The sequence below is a fragment of the Nelumbo lutea genome, chromosome 2 (assembly GCF_056320005.1).
Source record: "Nelumbo lutea isolate HS-2025 chromosome 2, American lotus-T2T, whole genome shotgun sequence".
NCBI classification, from domain to species: Eukaryota; Viridiplantae; Streptophyta; class Magnoliopsida; order Proteales; family Nelumbonaceae; genus Nelumbo; species Nelumbo lutea.
Genome location: NC_142685.1, coordinates 33,032,847 through 33,051,267, shown reverse-complemented (window position 1 = coordinate 33,051,267; position 18,421 = coordinate 33,032,847). Strand labels below are relative to the sequence as shown.

Sequence of the window (18,421 nt, the reverse complement as noted above, 5' to 3'; positions counted from 1 at the left end):
AACACGTTCTAACCCTCTCCAATATGATTTTATATTGCATATTTCACATACATAGCGGGTCTCACTTTTATAGTAGGTCACTGGATTCCAATCTCAAAATGAGATATGCAGTATTAGATCAAATTAGTAGAAGGTTGGAATGCATTTTATTGACAGAAAATCTCAATTCGAAATCGATACCTACAACAATTAGAAAAAAAAAAAAAAAATTCAGCTTGAGCGAGTATACATTCGCTGCTTGTAAATAGGTTGAAGGCTACAGACGCAACACGCGGAGACTATGCCTGAGTTTATGAGGCTATTCATGGCTTTGATTGAAGTGAAGAAGCGCAAGATCATGTAAGAACTTTACATCAGGAGGATGCTTCAGCTCTTAATGCTATTCAACAAAAACGACTCTCTTTTTGGGGTGAATGAAGCAACACTACAAACTATGCACTCCAATAGGGTTAAGGCCTCGGATTCCAATTACGGCTGCAAACAGTATTCGATTATCTGGTTCTGAATTCAAATTCAATCCTATTAAGCCTGATCTAAATTAAATCCATTTATAATTGGATCAAATATGGATCTATCCCTATCTATACTTAAAAAGTATATTATATCTATTATTGAAGTTAGTCTTAATATTGTATTTTGCTAAATTGTCTTATGTTCAAATTTTATACAAGTAATTTTCAAATCATTTTATTCATAAAATATATTATTAAAGTCATTTTTAATTCATCTTATTAATAATATTTAATATCCAATTATAATCCGAATTCAATTTAAACCCTCTAGATATTCGACTGATATGATCCGATTCAGATTCGATTGTTAATAAATCAATTTCGGACATATCTATATTCGATTTGATCTGATCTATTTGCAGTCCTAATTCCAATTCTTAAATGTTGACCGTGAATAAAAGCCGAGTGACAGAGCAAAAAAATGGGATCCCAATAAATTACACGGCTCTTGACAACATGTCTGATGCCTTTTCTGATTATCTTCCCATCGCTGTATACTGTTGGGAATGTTGGTAAACATTTTCTGATTTCCTATGTCAATTTTTTTGGTTGATAATTTAATGAATTTTTGGCTATGGGTATCGAGAGGTCAAAGGCTCTCCACAATTTTTTTCTTTTTTTAATGATTCACTTTTATTAATCCCAAAATTTACTCTTAATGGAGGGGTCGTTACTGTTAAATTTTAGGGATTTTTGGATTGCAATTCTCTATAGAAATATTTTTTGCAGCCTCCTCCTAGTCTATTAGTTGCCCCCCTATAAACCACATCTTGCCCGTAAATTTGGCTTCAAATTTTTAAGGGTGAACTGAGCGATAAAAACCCCTAAATTTCACTAATGATGTAAAAAGAACAATGTTGGTCCTATGGGGCAGAGTAGACCTGTTCATGGGCCGGGTGGCCCGACGGGCCGGCCTGCCCCTAGACAGGCTTGAACATGTTTATAGGCCCACGGGCTTAAACTCGAGCAAAAAGCCCAGTCCGCAATAAATTCGAGCCGGGCTCGGGCTCGGGCCCAATGTATTTCCATTAATGATGAGTAAAAGCCCGGCCCGAACCCGGCCCATAAACAAGGGAGAGGGGGCTCCTTTGAATGAAGTCTTTTAGCTTTTGAAGGCCAATCACAAAACATTGTATGTTCATTACTAGTGGTGATTTGATTCGGTTACAAAAATAGAGAAGAATAAATCCAAGATGAAAACATCATTAAATTGAGGTGTCAAAGACGATGGAAATTAAGAAATAAAATTTTTAGGTGAAACGGTGAGTAGCAAAAATGTAAAATAGTGGCATATTTTAAAATATTGAATAATAGTTAAAGGTAAAAGAGTGGCATATTTTAAAATATTGAATAATAGTTGAAGGTAAAAGAGTGGCATATTCTAAAACTTTAAGTAGGTTTTTAAATTTCAGGAGTCTTTAAGAATTTATTAACCTTTTTTATTTGTGTGCACAAAAAAAAAAAGTAATGGGAGTGGAGATAATCCTCATTACTTTACTTTTTTTCAATTTTTAAAAGCTAGTGTGAGGCACATGATAAACACATGTCCATGCAAGTAAAGGTAAAGATGCAATTTAACACTATCAAATTTAACTAATAAAGGATTTTATTTATTGTTTTCTTATAAATCTTTTAACCACTCCTAAGTTTTTGGAGTGACTAAAATTTCCCTTACTATTTGCAAAATGGCTTAAGTTGTGTTTGGTTTGAAAGAAAAGGTGGGGGAAGGATGGAAAAGGTAGGGAAAAGGAAGGAACATATATGTATATCTACCATTTCTTTCCAATCAATTGACATCATTACTAAATATTAACAAAAATATTGAAATATCTTTTTTATTCTTCATTATTCTTCAAATTTTCAAATACATGCCATGCCTTTTCTAACCACTAGACTATGAGTTGGGACTAGAGTTGTTCATGGGTTGGGCCAGGTCAGGCTTTCACTCTTAATTAATAAACTTTTTTAAGGCCTGAACCCAAGCTCGGCTCAACCATCGGGCCTGCAACTTGGGCCCAAGCCCAACCCTCATAAAGCCCAACCTGGGCCTGGGCCCGAGCTCAGTCTAAAGTTCATGCCGCTGCTATTGCTAAAGCAACTGAACAAAGAGAGAGAGAGAGAGAGAGAGAGAGAGAGAGAGAGATTATAAAGAAAAAAAATAAAAATTATATATTAAATTATTAATATATATACATATTATAATAAATATTATATAAGTTAGTCGGACTGGGTTAGGCTCAGACCACAAATCCCGAGCCCAGCCCGAAACACAACCAAGCTTGGTGTTTTGGGCCCACGAGCCTAATTACATGTCCAAGTCCAACCGGGGTGCAGACTGGGACATTAGACTACCCGGCCCATGAATAGGTCTAGTTGAGACCCATGTGATCCATGAATCATCCGCATGTGATACCACACTTTTTTTTTCTCTTCTAATATCCTACCGATTCGGAAATTTTCTTCCAAAAACCCTAGTGTAGGAATTAGCTCTCTTATCAGGACAAGTAGGCCTTTTCCGGTTCTCTTGTTCGGGCAAGGTGTGCCCTTCTCAATTGCTCAATCCTCTCTCTTGCAAATAGAAACAGAGCCCAAGCTCTTGAATCCAAAACAAGCCTTTTAGATCGTATGTGCTTAGTATTTGGCCAAATAGATATCATTGAGAATGAGATAAGCAACAAAGAGGAGACTTTGCAAAGGAATCTCGCATCGAGAGAAGTGAAAGAAATCCGAAGTGGAGACTTCGAGGTTAAGGGACTCAAGTGTTGTTGAATCGAACCAAGCTTTAGAAATGAAGTGGAGGTCAATAAAAAGATAATATGTTCAATAAAGAAATTGAATCCATTCATCCTTGGCCTGAAAGGATTGAATCATGGAGCAATTGGTTCAACAGAATTATTTTGATGAGGAAGGCTTTTAAGTCTTGGGTAAATCTTTTAAATTACCCCTACTGTTTAGTTATTGTCTTGCGGTATTTTTAACTTTTCTAACAATTGTCTAAATCCTCCCCTGTCGTTATTCGGTCGTCGGTCCCGTTTGCATATGACATCACGTGATTGATAATTTTGTCCATAATTCCTAAACTACCCTTTTATGCTAGTCGTGGTGTCATCGCTCTTTTCCGAAACTCAAAAATTGTCACTCTTCTCCAGTGCTCTCCTCCAGAATCGCCGCTTTTCGCTAGAACTGCAGAGGTCATCACCCCTCTCGTTCTCTTTGAAACCGCTGCAACCACCACTTTCTCTTACACTCTTCTCAAGAATCGTTGCTCTCCTTTTCTTCTCAGGGAATGCACACTCAGATCATCACCATGACGCCAGCGAAGCCAGAACTGTAGATCTCTCAGAATCGCCACCCTTCTCCGGCACTTTTCTTCGAAATTAATGCTCTTCTCCAGAACTTCAGAGGTCGACTCCCCTCTCATTCTCTTCAGAACCGCTGCAACCACCACTCTTCTCTAGCGCTCTTCTCAGGATGGCCTCCTAACTGACGATAGGGCAGATGTGGACTAGCGAAGCCTCTAATGTGACAGAAGAGAAGAAACCTACTGTTTTCGATGACTCTCGCCATTTGTTCTTATGGTTGTGGTCGTGGTGTTCCGAGTTGGTTGTGCCCAATAGACTCCCATTTGGGAGCGATCGAAAACAATGAGAAAAACTTTTTCAAATGTTAGATCTAGCTGAGATCCAACAGCCAAGTAATCTACCTGGTTAAACTCCCATTTACTAAATCACAACAGCCAAGTAGTCTACCTGGTTAAAGGTTGTTGGAAAATGGGGTCACCGAAACTTTGGAGGAGAAGCTCTGAGGTGTGTTTGAAAACACTATCTTTAGAACATTACTTGCCCCCACTCAGTTTCACTGAGTTTGTTGTTGGGTTACAAGCAAATTTGTTCCCAAGATACAGCAGGCCCTTAGGCGAGAATCTACAATTAGCAAAGTTGAAGAGTCTTCAAAGAAACCTTCTGTGATACTGTAACAGACCAGAGAAAGAGAGAGTGAGTGAATTTCGAAAGTACATGTTTTAAAAGTCTGGTTCATGCTCCTTAAATAGTTTATGAATAGGTATGAAGAAAATGTAGGTGTTGGTTCAGAGAAAACACCTTAAACAGTCATAATATTTAAAAGGTAGTTAACGGTTAATGACTGTTAACTTTGAATTATGCCTTTTGATCACACCTGATCGAATCGTGACTGTCATCATCGCACCAAAACCAAAGCCGCCTTTCACGAGCCACGTAGGTGCACGCCTCTAAAACATCTCATTGCACTTCACACATGCGCGTATACACGGTATCAAACCTCCATACTCTCATTTACCATTTTCTAAGAAGTGTAAATCAGTTTCTATTACTGAAAACAAAGCTTATAATTTTTCAATCTCGAACAAATTTAAAACTGTGTTTCATAAGAAAAATATAAATTTTCCAAAGAGAATTGCAATTGCAATTTCTCATGTAATTGACAAATCAAACCCATTGGCAAAGATTGTCGTGATTACTTTCTTAGGTTTGTGGAAGATAAAAAGGTATAAGGAGCTGCGACTACAACGAATTGGAAAACAAGAAGAGAGAGAAGCGATGGAGAAAACGGAGGTCGTGTTCGTTCCAGTATATGGAGTTGGTCACCTGTTCTCGACGGTTGAGCTCGCAAAGCGACTTATCCATCAAGATGATTGCCTCTCCATCACCGTCCTGTGTATGAAGCCACCATCTTTTTCCGGTGTTGACCCTTATGTTGAATCCCTTGTTGCCTCCAACCCTAGCATCCATTTCATTGGTCTGCCTCATGTGGATCCCCCGTCGTCAGAAGTTTATAATGGTCCAGAAGGGTTCATATCTCTCTTCGTTGAAAGTTACAAACCACATGTTAGGCACGCTCTCACCCACCTTATGTCGCCCGGTTCTGGTGCTGACACGGTTCGAGTCGTTGGGATGGTGATTGATCTCTTCTGCACCTCCATGATCGATGCAGCAAATGAGTTCGGAATCCCTTCGTACTTGTTCTTCATTTCTACTGCAGGGCTGCTCAGTCTTATGCTCCACTTCCAACACTCAATACTCAGATTCCCACTGGCACCGAATTAAAGGACGCGGAGACTGAGTTAAAATTCCCAACATTTGTCAACCCAGCTCCTCCGTTCTCCTTGCCTAAGCCCTTGTGGAACAGGAAGGAAGATGGCTATACATAGTTCGTCTATCACAGTCACAGGTTCAAGGAGGCGAAGGGCATCATAATTAACACATTTGCAGAGTTTGAATCCCATGCCGTTAACTCGCTGTCTGATGGTCAAACACCAGCGATCTATTCGGTTGGGCCGTTGCTTCAACTCGAGGGTCTGTCGCACTCGTTGTCCGACCGCACCCACACCCACACCCAATACAGCGAGATCATGAAATGGCTCGACTACCAGCCTCCGTCGTCGGTGGTGCTCCTATGCTTTGGCAGCATAGGCGGCTTTGATGAAGCCCAGGTAAAAGAGATAGCCATTGGCCTCGAGCAAAGTGGGAGAAGATGCGAGAAGGCCAGGAAAGGTTTTACAGCAACGGCAAATGTGAGTGAGACTTAACAAAAGGGTAAAAACGTAAAATCAATTTTTCATCCCAATTTAACACGTGTCATTACGCTAAACAGAGTTTAAGAGATTTTACTAGGGATTGGATTACTGTTCGCACCGCCTACCTCAACTTTTGGGCATACCACTTTGCTATATTAAGGTTTTGCCTTACCACATGCAGTGATTAATAAGTTGGTCCCATGGTTTCTTCCCTACTGTGTTTCTCGATGGTTGGAGATGGAAGACAAAAAAAGCAGTGGGGTGGACTTAAAAACAATAATTTTCTACCAAAAACTCAAATAAAAAACAAAATGGACTAAAACTTTCCCTCCTATTTGCAAAATCTCTTAAAATACCCTTCTGTAATAGACATTGTCATGCATGATCAAGAGTCGTAAAGAAGTTAAAAACCATTAATGGCCTCTAGGCATCAAGATAGGTGTTGATGATCCCCATATTGCAGTTTTGGTATCAAAGTAAAACCTGCATGCAAGGCACTACTATGCAGGGCAAGTGCTATATTGAAAATGAACATTTGATGGAGAAAGGCAAAATATGTAGAAAAAGTGCAAGACAGAGTCACAGAAGATAAGTATACAAGTTAAAATATGGTTAGATTGTTAGAATTCTCTCTCCACGAACTTCTATCAGGAATTACATGGATACCTACAATAATATATTATTAAATTAAACATATAATACAATTTAAAGTGAGAAAAGGTTAAGTTACAAATGAACTTCAAATCTGACTACATCCTTAAGACATAAAAGTGAGCTAACTTTTACATCTTTAAGACATGGCCATCTTCATATTGATTACTTTTATCATTCTCCTCTTTGTCATCGCAGCCTTTATCATCATGGTCATCATCATCACCACGTTGTTCCTTATCCTCAGGGGCATTTAACCCAGGTGACGACCAATACAAATTCCTTTTTTAATTACATATAAAGTTTTGGCATTCATAGTATCAAATGATTCTCACTAAAAGTAAGCAGAGAGAATGTGAGGAGGCCAGAAGCATCCAACATATAAAGAACCCAACCATCCAACCTGTGCCTTGTGGACTTTGTACTAGATTTTACCAAACAGGTGATGCAACCAACTGCATATGATCATGCTGATTTTAGCATTACATATTGGTATAGAGGGAGACTATTATTGGTGGGGCAGGGTTGGTATAAAGGCTTTTGGTCTCAGTTTGCTCTGAAACCAATAGCCTGACTGCAGATGGCTAGACTTGACTTCCCTTACCTAGTGGTGCCCTTCACAGACAGAAATGTGATGTTTAGATCCTCTCTTCACTGGGCGATAATTAATTCAAAAATGCCAGATAAAATGAAGCTGCAAGTACCAAAAACAAGAAAGATAAGTGAAGTTCAAGATGTGGGAAACGTGATAATTTATTGGAAACATGTTTTAGTCATCACATGCATCACCAAAACCAAATAAGAGATAAGGAATCAAGAAGAGTCAAAGCATAGAAAGAAAGAGAACAAGGAACATTCCTTAGTACAGTAAACCCAAAAACAATTAACCCTAAAGGAAAAAAAAATAAAAAAAAGGTGTATAAACTCAAAGACTTTCATCAAGACAATAACAAGAGAATAGGTTTTCCATTGAACATAAATGGAGCCTTGCTAAGTGGAGCAGTCCAACCTGATTCCAATTCAGAGGTCTAGGCAACTTCAAAAAGCTGCTAGTGAGCCCAGAACTCTCTTGTGCAGATCGGTTGTCAACAACCCGGTCCATTTGGGTCCGGCCTGGCTCAGCCAACCCTCAGAGTAAACTGAGGATCCGTGCCTTGAGCCAACTCGAGAGTCTGTGACTCCTAGGTCAGCGACAGAGGAAAGGGGCCACCATAACAGAAGCTTAGTCCAGCCCCCTCCCCCTCCCCCTACCCTTTCGTCGACAGCTCTGGCTCGGGACCCCTCGTAGATGGAGATCCAACAATACCCTTTGATGTGGTTGGAGGAAGTTCCGTTGGAGATATTGCCTATTGCAGTGGTAGGCAACATAATAGAAGGAGTCGTTCAGATCGATACACAGCAAGAGAATAGCTCGCCTGTTCTTTCAGGGCCAAGAGCTGAAGCGACCTCACCCTCTGGCAAGACCAATCAGCAATCAAACAGCAAAGGCAAGTCTGTTGCTTTGGTGGATCAGGGAGGTAAGCCAAATAAGCTTTCTTCTTCGTCTCCTTCCTGGGTTTCCTCAAAGTTGTTGAGCTTGGGAAAGTTTCTAAGGGTGTCGATGGAGGGGTTGGAAGAGGAGACAATTAAATATTTGGAAGGGGGTTGAACAAAAAATATTGATGGAGATCCAACAATACCCTTTGATGTGGTTGGAGGAAGTTCCGTTGGAGATATTGCCTATTGCAGTAGTAGGCAACATAGTAGAAGGAGTCGTTCAGATCGATACACAGCAAGAGAATAGCTCGCCTGTTCTTTCAGGGCCAAGAGCTGAAGCGACCTCACCCTCTGGCAAGACCAATCAGCAATCAAACAGCAAAGGCAAGTCTGTTGCTTTGGTGGATCAGGGAGGTAAGCCAAATAAGCTTTCTTCTTCGTCTCCTTCCTGGGTTTCCTCAAAGTTGTTGAGCTTAGGAAAGTTTCTAAGGGTGTCGATGGAGGGGTTGGAAGAGGAGACAATTAAATATTTGGAAGGGGGTTGAACAAAAAATATTGATGGAGAGAGGGAAATTAGTAGTCCGGAAAGGGAGGGGTTGGAAGAGGAGACAATTAAATATTTGTAAGGGGTTGAACAAAAAACATTGATGAGGAGAGGGAAATTAGCAGTCAGGAAAGGGGAGACTTCTTCAAAAAAGAATAGAGAGATGATGAGACTCATTTGGGGTTTGAATGATAAGGCAGGGAGTAGTGAGGGGATGGTGAGGGGATCGAAGAAGTTGTTAGGAGTAGGCCAGATTTCTTTTTGTGCGTCATTAGTGAAATGGAGTTAAAATTTTTATTGTAGAATGTCAGAGAGTTAGGTTCAGGGAGGAGAAGATCGGTGGTGTGTGATGTTCTTAAGTATTCCCGTTCAAAAATCAATCTTTTGCGGGAAAAAAAAAATTGGAAGTGTTTGATGCTTCTATTACTCGTAGTGTTTGGAGAGAAGGTCATGTTCGATGGAGAGCAAAACTGGCTATTGGCAGTGCTGGAGGTTTGGTGAGTATGTGGGATCCCTGTTGTTGGAGCTTGTCGATGGGAATATTGTCCAAGTAACGAATGTTTATGGTCCTACAGACTCAAGCTTGCAGAATGCCTTCTAGGAGGATCTGGTAGATTTGCAAGGCTCTCAAGCCTGTCCATGTAGGTGGTGTTTTCAACGTTACTTTATCAATGGAAGAAAAAATTCCAGAGGCAGAAGAACAAGATCTATGAGATTGTTTGCAGACTTCATCAATACTTTTGATCTTTCTGATCTTCCCCTTGTAGGGGGCCCATTATACCTGGACTAATAACCAGGATTCTCCTATTTTGGTAAGATTAGACAGATTCCTTGTTTCCGCTAATTGGGATGTCTTCCCTGATTTCAGGCAGATTTCTCTTCCCAGGCCAGTTTCTAATCATGCTCCCATTCAACTTGTATATGGCAATCAGGAGAAAGTAAAGGCTCCTTTTAAGCTTGAGAATGCTTGGTTTGAAGAAGACAATTTTATCCCCATATTGAAGGCAATGTGGTGTAATTTCCATGTGGAGGGAACCAGCTCTTTTATCTTGGCGAAGAAGTTGGGAGCAATCAAGAAAAGCAAAACTCTGGAAGCTAGAAAATAGCTTGACTTCGGAAACAGAGAAAAGTGCCTTTCTAAGTGTAATTGAAGACATTGACAGAGTGGAAGAATTAGGCCCTTTATCGGATGATCTAAAGCTGAAAAGATCTCAGGCAAAAGTTTTGTATAACAAGTTGGCAGTCAAGGAGGAGATTAAATGGAGGCAGAGAGCTAAAACCACTTGGCTGAAAGAAGGGAACAGAAATAACATTTTTCCACAAGGTGGCAAATGCTAGGAGTAGAGCCTCTTCAATTAGCAGGTTGGAATGGGAAGGTAAAATGGGGGATTCAGCTGCTGAAATCAAGCTGATTGCCACCTCCTTTTATAAGAATCTTTACAAGGAAAGTTGGGCCTTTAGACCTCTTCCAGTGGATTTAGCTTTCAAGCAGTTAAATGAGGATCAGAAATTGCTCCTTGAGAGACATTTCTCGGAGGAGGAGATCAAGGCTGAAATCTTTAAGATGGAAGGGGACAAGTCCCCTGGGCCGGATGGCTTAACCAATCTCTTCTATGTGAAGTGCTGGGATTTTATAAAACAAGACTTAGTAAATGTTTTTCAGTCTTTACATTCCAATGCATTCTTGCAAAGAAGTTTGAATACCACCTTAATCACTTATCCCAAAAATTGAAGGGGCTGTTAATATCAAAGATTTCAGGCCTATGTCTCCTGAACAGCTTCTATAAGGTCTTGGCTTAAGTGTTGGCTGAAAGGTTGAAAGGGGTGATAGGCAGCAATGGTCTCTGATAAACAGTTTGCCTTTGTTCCGGGGAGGCAAATGCTTGATTCTGTTCTTATAGCTAATGAGCTTACTGACTCTAGGAAAAGAGAGGGAATTCCTGGTTTGGTGTGTAAGCTAGAGATAAGAGAAAGCTTATGATCATGTAAATTGGAGGTGTTTGGGTTTCATACTTGAGAAAATGAACTTTGGTCAAAAGTGGAGAAATTGGGTCAAAGTTTGCATCTCTTCCCCTAAATTCTCGGTGCTGATAAATAGGCAGTCTGCAGGTTTCTTTGAAAGTTCTAGGGGTTTAAGACAGGGAGACCCCTCTCTCCCCTATTATTCATCTGTATTATGGAAATTCTTTCTCTATTTAGTAAGAGGGCTGCTCTTTCTGGTTTATGGGAAGGCTTTGCGCTTGCTCCTGGGAAGGAAAAGGTGAACATCCTTCAATTTGTGGATGATACTCTTTGTTTTGTGGATGACTCCCTTGATCAGGTGGAATTTTTTCTGGGGATTCTGAGTTGGTTTGAAGTGGTATCTAGGCTAAAAGTAAATTTGAGTAAAAGTCTGATTATTCCGGTGGGCCAAGTATCTAATTTGGAAGAGTGTGCTAGGATGTTGGCTTGCCAGATTGACTTCCTCCTTGTTAAATACTTGGGCTTACCTCTGGGGGCAAAATGTTCCTCCTCTTCTATTTGGGTTCCAATCATTGAAAGGATGGAGAAAAAGCTGTCCTCTTGGAAAGCGAAATATCTTTCAGCTGGAGGAAGAGTGACACTAATCAAAAGCACACACTCCAATCTCCCAACATATTTTATGTCTCTTTTTCCGCCCCATCTAAAACAGCAAAAAGACTGGAACATTTGCAGAGAAATTTTCTGTGGAGAGGTTGGGATGAAGAGAAAAAAATCCATCTAGTCAATTGGGATCAAGTATGCCTCCCCATTGAGGAAGGTGGATTGGGTATTAGGAAGCTAAAATTGTTCAATTCTGCCCTTCTCAGTAAATGGATCTGGAGATTTGCCTCAGAAAGAACAGCTTGGTGAAGAAATCTTTTGGCTGGAGGGGGGTAATTGGAGATCTTGTGATCCCCCTTCAAGTTGGGGATGCTCCTTGTGGAAAGGCATAATGAAAAATATGCCTAATGTTTTGGATGAAGTAAGTTTCAAAGTGGGTAAAGGTGACAGAATCAATTTTTGGAAGGACCCTTGGTGCTTGGAGGGTCCCTTGGCTGAGGCTTTCCCCCTCTTGTTCCATTGTGCTGCTAGTCGTGATGTTTCAGTGGCTGACTCTTATAATGTCTCTGAAAATGGGCTGACCTGGACCCCTCAATTTAGAAGGAACCTGTTTGACTAGGAGCTGGATGAAATTGTGGAGTTGCTGGAGCTCTTACAGGGACAGGGGATAAATACTAACCTGGAGGACAAGTGGAACTGGAAGTGGAATGATGATGGCTGCTTCTCAGTCAAGTCTTTGGCCCTCAAACTTAGCCGTTCAGGTTCTACAAGCTTCCCTTTCAGTCAGATATGGAATCCAATCAGTCCTTCAAAATCTAATTTTCTGGTTTGGACAATGGCTCTAGATAAGTGTCTTTCTAGATCTAATCTGGAAAGAAGAGGTGTCCAGCTTCTGTATATCTCTTGCGGGCTTTGTGGGATTCAGCCGGAATCTACAGATCATCTTTGTCTTCACTGTCTAATCTCCTCACGGGTGTGGGAGAACTTTCTGAGAGCTGCGGGTTTCAGCTGAGTTATGCCAAGTACAGTTAAAGACTTATTGTGTTGCTGGAAGGTGGGGGGGGGGGGTCTTAAGAAGAAAGGAATGTCCCAGCGGCTGGTCTCTGGTCTACTTGGTCTGAAAGAAACAATAGAGCCTTTTGTAACAAGTTTAAAAGTACAAATGAGTTAGTGCAAAGGGCTGAGTTAGTGCCTCAGCTGCTCAGTTCTCAGCCCATTTGGAGTCTGTAATTTGAGTGAGTCTCTGTGGTGTTTGTGTTCTGTTGTATTTCTGATCCAGCTCTCTGTTGGTGAAGGCCATGTTGTACTTTTTTCTCTGTTTCAATAAAATTACCTTACCTTTCAAAAAAAAAAACCATTATCAAGTCAGACTCGGGCTTGGGTTGGGCTTTTTTGAGAAAGCTTGAGCCCGACCCAAAAAAAGTCAGGCCTAGTGCTTTGGGCCCAAGCCTGAGCCTGCAGGCCTAAAATCTTGTCCAAGCCAACCAATAATGGGTTGAGACAGGCTGGCCCATCGGGCTACCTGGCCCATGAACAGGTCTACCTGTAACCATGCAAATCCCCACCCAAGCCTGTAGTCTGTAGTGGAATCCTCCCCAACCACATTTGATCTCAATGCATGACTCAAATCAAATCCTAGTATAGGCTAAATGTACAAATATGCTCAACTGCCAGACTGATTGCTATTTTCTGCACTTGACACTGCTTTGGCTTTATTTGTTTGGATTATCCGATTGTATTACTACTGCAAAAAAGGCGGGAGACAAACATTAGAATATTTTGAGAGAAGGAACAATTGACCAAAGAGCAGGTGGATATCATCAGCATTTGAGTTTCTTATCATCTGAGCACCAGAGAAGAGTTTTAAAAACTTCCATATAGATGACATGATCTAGAAATTGACCCACTTAGTATACCAATCTTCGGCCAGGCATATGCTCAACCAAGTTCGGATGCTTCCCCCTCAAGTTGTGAAACTAAACTTAAATACTCCTAACAAAATCCTAGTCCTTCAAAGGTAGGAAATTTCAACAGTCTTTAAGAATGATCCTGTTGGCTAATTTTAGGCCCAATGCATTTTGTTGTATCTGTCTGAGCATAGATAAAGTCATTGGTGAGTGATGATGCCTCTAGCTTATGAAGTGTTTCAGCATGATGAGGTGGATGGAGACTCTCAAAGGTGGTAATAAGTTGGCTTAGAGATGTATGTGAGGGCACATGGAGATTCAGACATTCTATGAGAGAGGCCAGAACTTTGACTTGACATCAAATGTGAACATCTTGTTAACGTTTCCAATCAAAAAAAAATGTGACCATCTTGTTCAGATGGATCCAGAGGTTGGCTATAATTATATTGGTTTGGCTTTTCTCTTGGAGAGCTTTGTTTGTAGCTCCTATGTGGTTCTCTAGATAATTCCTTTTATAGCATTGTTCAGTTACTAATAATGTTCTTTTGATCTTGTTAATAATCCAAAAAAATCATGAGATGGCACTCCATGGATCATACCCAAAATATGTAAACATATAAACAAAAACCATAATCTTCAATCATCGCCTATATAGAACAGTACATCTATACCATAATTGAAGTAAATGAAGAAAGTACATACTAAGAAAAATATTGAGGAAAATACAATCCAAAAACATCAGCGCTTAGTTGCTCAACCAATTTCTACATTTTCTCAGTCATGCACATTGTAAGGACATTGGCCAGCATATATCAAGTTATCAGTTTTATTTTAATATCTTTTGATTTTAAATTATTTGTTTTGGTTTCATCTGGATTGACCTACCAGAACACATCCTGGTGCATCTTCATAGGGCACCTTCTAATCACACTTTGGTAAATCTTCTAACATCATCTAGGAAAATTATTATTTGATTATCCACCATGGTAATTTTTTTTTTATTTTCTAATCACCTGAAAAGTTAACGCATTGTCTGATCAAGAAATCCAACTGAAATTAAACCCATTTCTAGTTCCTTTTTCTCTTTTTATGTATGAATCAATTAGATGAATATCCATTTCAAAAATCTGAAAGATCTAAGAGGCTAAGATAAATCCCACTTCTTTTCAAGCATTAAATTACTTTTTATGATGCACAGTAAGAAAGTAACACCAATGCACTTCAAGTAATAGGTGAAGTATAAGAAAATGAAATAACAGAAGTTTACTCTAGGAAGTTAGATTAACTTACACTTTCTTCATTAACGCTTGCTCTGCATACCGTTTCCTTGCAAACACCAATGCCTGTTAATCAAAATAGAGGTAGGAGAAAAGAAGCGAGAGCAAGAGAGAGGTAGGAGGAAGGAAACAGAGGAGAATGGTGGAAGGGAGAAACCAAGCAAACGAGAGAGAAAGAGAGAGAGAGAATGTAGGCCAAAATTTTGGGAAGAAGTGCATGCAACGGTAGCTAGGAAATGAGCATATAGCCATGGACAATAAATTTCATTGCTATAAATAGTATTTACCCACTGCTTTTTGTCCGTTGCTAAAAAAGTGTAGCTAAAAACCAATTTTAATAATGATATTCTATCAAAAATGTGGTGAAAGATTTTATTCTAAGCTATAGACTTTTATCATTAAGTGAGAATGAAATGCAACTGATGCTTAGGATTGAGAATGGAGAGAAAATAAAGGAATCATCAACTATTTTTTAACTGAAAGGAAAAAATTCCATGAACTAGCAAGTACAAATCTCTTATTCCAATAAAAATTACCAAAGGGTAAACTATAACTTTCCCTGCTGAGAGGAAATGGAGGAATTAAAAAAAAAAAAAAAAACATAAAATTGTACCTAACAAGTACAAAATAAACATATACAAAATTGCATTGTCCTCCAGTATTTAAGGATCCCTAGAACTCCTTCAACAAGAACTCCAGTTCCTATTTAGCATGCTTGAACCTCAACCGTTTTCAGCAGTTCATCATGTTAAAAAGTATGCCCAGTAAATTGGGACTCAGAACTGAAAAAATTTCATTGCAGGTTTGCAAAACTCTAGTTCCTGGTTGAACTGCCTTGTTCTGAATTAAGAAAGTGCCTTTTCCGAGGGTCCAGTTCCCTAAAACAAGCACAAAGTTACTGATCAAGAAAAAGAAGAAGAAAATTCATCTATGGCAGGCTTGTTCTAAAAGGGGCAGATATTGAGTTTTAAATATAACTATCATGAGAACTTACAATGCTTAGCGCTCTGCTTACATGAAACCTCTTTCTAGCAGTTGGATGTGAACCAGCTCTTGATTGGTTTCATATCCATAAACAGTATTTGAGTAAAACCTCTAGAAGATTATCCTGTCAGAACCTGCTCCTTGCTCAGAAAATGTAGCTTATCTGGAGTTAGGGGCTCATGTATTCCATTATTAACTTCAACGGAGCTACATCCAGGTGGCTTCTGCACATCACACTCTTTCATCAATTCTCTCACATTCATTGCCTCATCCCATCTATCTGCCCCTGCATAGGTGTTGGACAATAACACATAGTTGCCACTATTGCTTGGATCTGACTCAAGAAGCTTGTCCATGGCAATTTCGGCCATAGCAATATTTCCATGAAGCTTACAAGCACTCAGCAGTATCCTCCACACAGTAGCATCTGGGGCCACTGGCATTTTCTTAATAAATTCATATGCCCTGTCTAAATTGCCAGAACGGCTTAGGAGATCTACCATACAGCCAAAATGCTTCATCCTCGGCTCTATTCCATGAATTTTGGTCATACTTTCAAAATAACCAAATCCTTCATCCACCAATCCTGTGTGGGTACAGGCCTGCAACACCCCTATGAAGGTCACATGACTTGGTGGAACACCTCCACTTAACATTTGTGAGAAGAACTTCAGGGCATAAATGGCATAACCATTCACAGCGAGTCCTGATATGATAGAGGTCCAGGATACAGTATCCTTGCTCTTCATCTCTCGAAATACTTCCAATGCCTTCTCAATGCAGCCACATTTGCAATACATATCTATAAGAGAGTTTCCCACATGAATGTCCTGTTTTATCTTGTGCTCGTGGATATACTCATGAATTGCCTTTCCAACATCAAGACTACCCAAATGGCCACAAGCAGGAAGAACACTAGTTAGTGTAATTTCATCTGGCTTTACTTTAGCTGTCATCATTTCACGAAAAAGCGTCAATGCATTAGAAAATTGTTTAGTTTGAGAGTAACCTCTAATCATGGATGACCAAGAGATCACATCTCGTAATGGCATGCTTTCAAAAAGCTCCTGTGCAGCAACCAAATCCCCTGCTTTCACGTACCCCTCTATCATGGCATTCCAAGAGACCAAATTTCTCTCGTCCATATGATCAAACACATTCCGAGCTAATCCCACAGAGCCACGCCTCCCATACAAATCTATCAGAGTGTTTGCCAAGAAGACGTCCATCCTGACACCATTCTCCTCAATATAATTAACCACATGATCCACAAATTCCTGATCATTCAAATGGCTACAAGCCAAAACAACCTTAACCATTGTCACTGCATCGGCCTTAACCTTCTCCACTTTCATTGCACTGAAAAGACCCAAAACCTCCCTAAATTTATTCACCTGACTATAGCCACAAATCAAAGAGTTCCAAGAAACCAAATCCCTGAAATGCATCCCATCAAACACTTTCTGTGCAAACCCCACTTCACCACACGAACCATACATACTAATCAAGCTGTTCGACACAAAGAGGTAGGACTCAAACCCAAGTTTCATACAATGCACGTGGACCTTCCAGCCATGCACGATATCGGGTACCCGAGCGCAGGCCTTGAGAACGAATATGAACGTCAGTTTATTCGCACAAACACCGCAATGCCGCATTCGGTTATACACAGAGATTGCTTCACTAGGTCGTTCGCCTAGGGACAAACCCTTGATGGTCCAGTTCCAAACAAAGATTGTGGGACGCTCGATATGGTCGAAGAGAGAAAGGATTTTGTGTGGTTTCGTGGTCGAGAGAGCGTATGAGCGGAGGACGTCGGCTATTGAGGTCGGATCAGTGTGGGCTCCTTTTCTGATGAGATGTGCGTGGAGCTTCTTTGCGGATTCGACGGCGACCAGATTGTTGGAGGATTGATGTGCTGGTGGACTCGATGAAGAGGTGCTGAAAAGACGCAAAATTGGGTTTCTGAATTTCATGGCAAAGAGAAGTGATCTTTCCTCTCACTCTCTTTCTTCTCATCAGCAGTGATGGCTCCAACTCCACTCCTACCCCCGGATCTCTCGTGTACGCGGGAAATTGCAAAAAGGAAAACGTTTCGATTAGCTCAGGCCTCGCAGACAGGACAAGAAGCCCAGAGCAGTTGCGAAAGTTTCCGGCACTGGCATCCTAGCTACTGCGATTGCTACAAGATTAAGCTGATTCAGCTGCCTTGAGGCGCTCCGGATAAGCTATCTAAATTCTAAAGAGGCTGAACCAAAGCGGACAGCCCAAAACATTGAGCAACTCAGCCGGTTTTGGCTCTCGGATTTTTCATCGCAGAGACTGGCCTACCTCGGAAAACCGGAAGCCGCCGCTGCACTTCAGCCCTCCCAAACGGGAGAGACAAATTAGGGCGCATAGATTCTCGACAAAACTCTCGAGCCTCAGCAACAAGGGAATCCGAATGCTTGTGCCATATAGGCTAGAGCAATTGGCAAGGAGGGCTGTCAGCTGAAACGGCTGAATTGAATGACTTGTTTTTATCTTCTAGTCATTAATTGTTGAATGACATATTAATTGGACTGCAAATGGACTGGATTAATTCGGTTCGAATTTCAGTGCTGAAAATCTTTACAATTACCCTGTATTTGGGATTTATTTAAATTTATTTTTATTTTATGAATTTATGTTAATTTCAAATAGAATTGGGATAAATGAATTGAATTCGATCTATCGGATTCTTGTTCGTTTGGCATGGGTTGGCAGCAACATTGCTTTAAACAACATCATAGATTCATAGCGACAGTTTGATAAAAAAATATATGCTGATTAGCGATTTAAAAGGTTACATATTCTTTATCAAAATTTTGTTTTATAATAAGGTTTCTACCGCCTAGACCTGTTCATGGCCGGGTAGCCCGACGGCCCGGCCTGCACCCCGGTCGGGCTTGGTCATATAATTAGGCCCGCGGGTC

At 40.4% G+C, this 18,421-nt stretch overlaps 2 pseudogenes across 1 annotated transcript; one reads left to right on the top strand and one right to left on the bottom strand.

Annotated features, from left to right (window-relative positions):
- Positions 1–5,089: 5,089 nt before the first annotated feature.
- On the top strand, positions 5,090–6,278 carry LOC148869701 (UDP-glycosyltransferase 71K2 pseudogene; annotated as a pseudogene).
- An 8,655-nt stretch (positions 6,279–14,933) lies between these two features.
- Positions 14,934–17,980, bottom strand: LOC148869700 (pentatricopeptide repeat-containing protein At2g22410, mitochondrial pseudogene; annotated as a pseudogene). The gene is made up of 2 exons (XR_016106435.1): positions 15,478–17,980; positions 14,934–15,361 (listed from the first exon to the last, which is right to left on the bottom strand). The product of XR_016106435.1 is annotated as a pentatricopeptide repeat-containing protein At2g22410, mitochondrial pseudogene (transcript).
- Between the last annotated feature and the right edge of the window lie 441 nt (positions 17,981–18,421).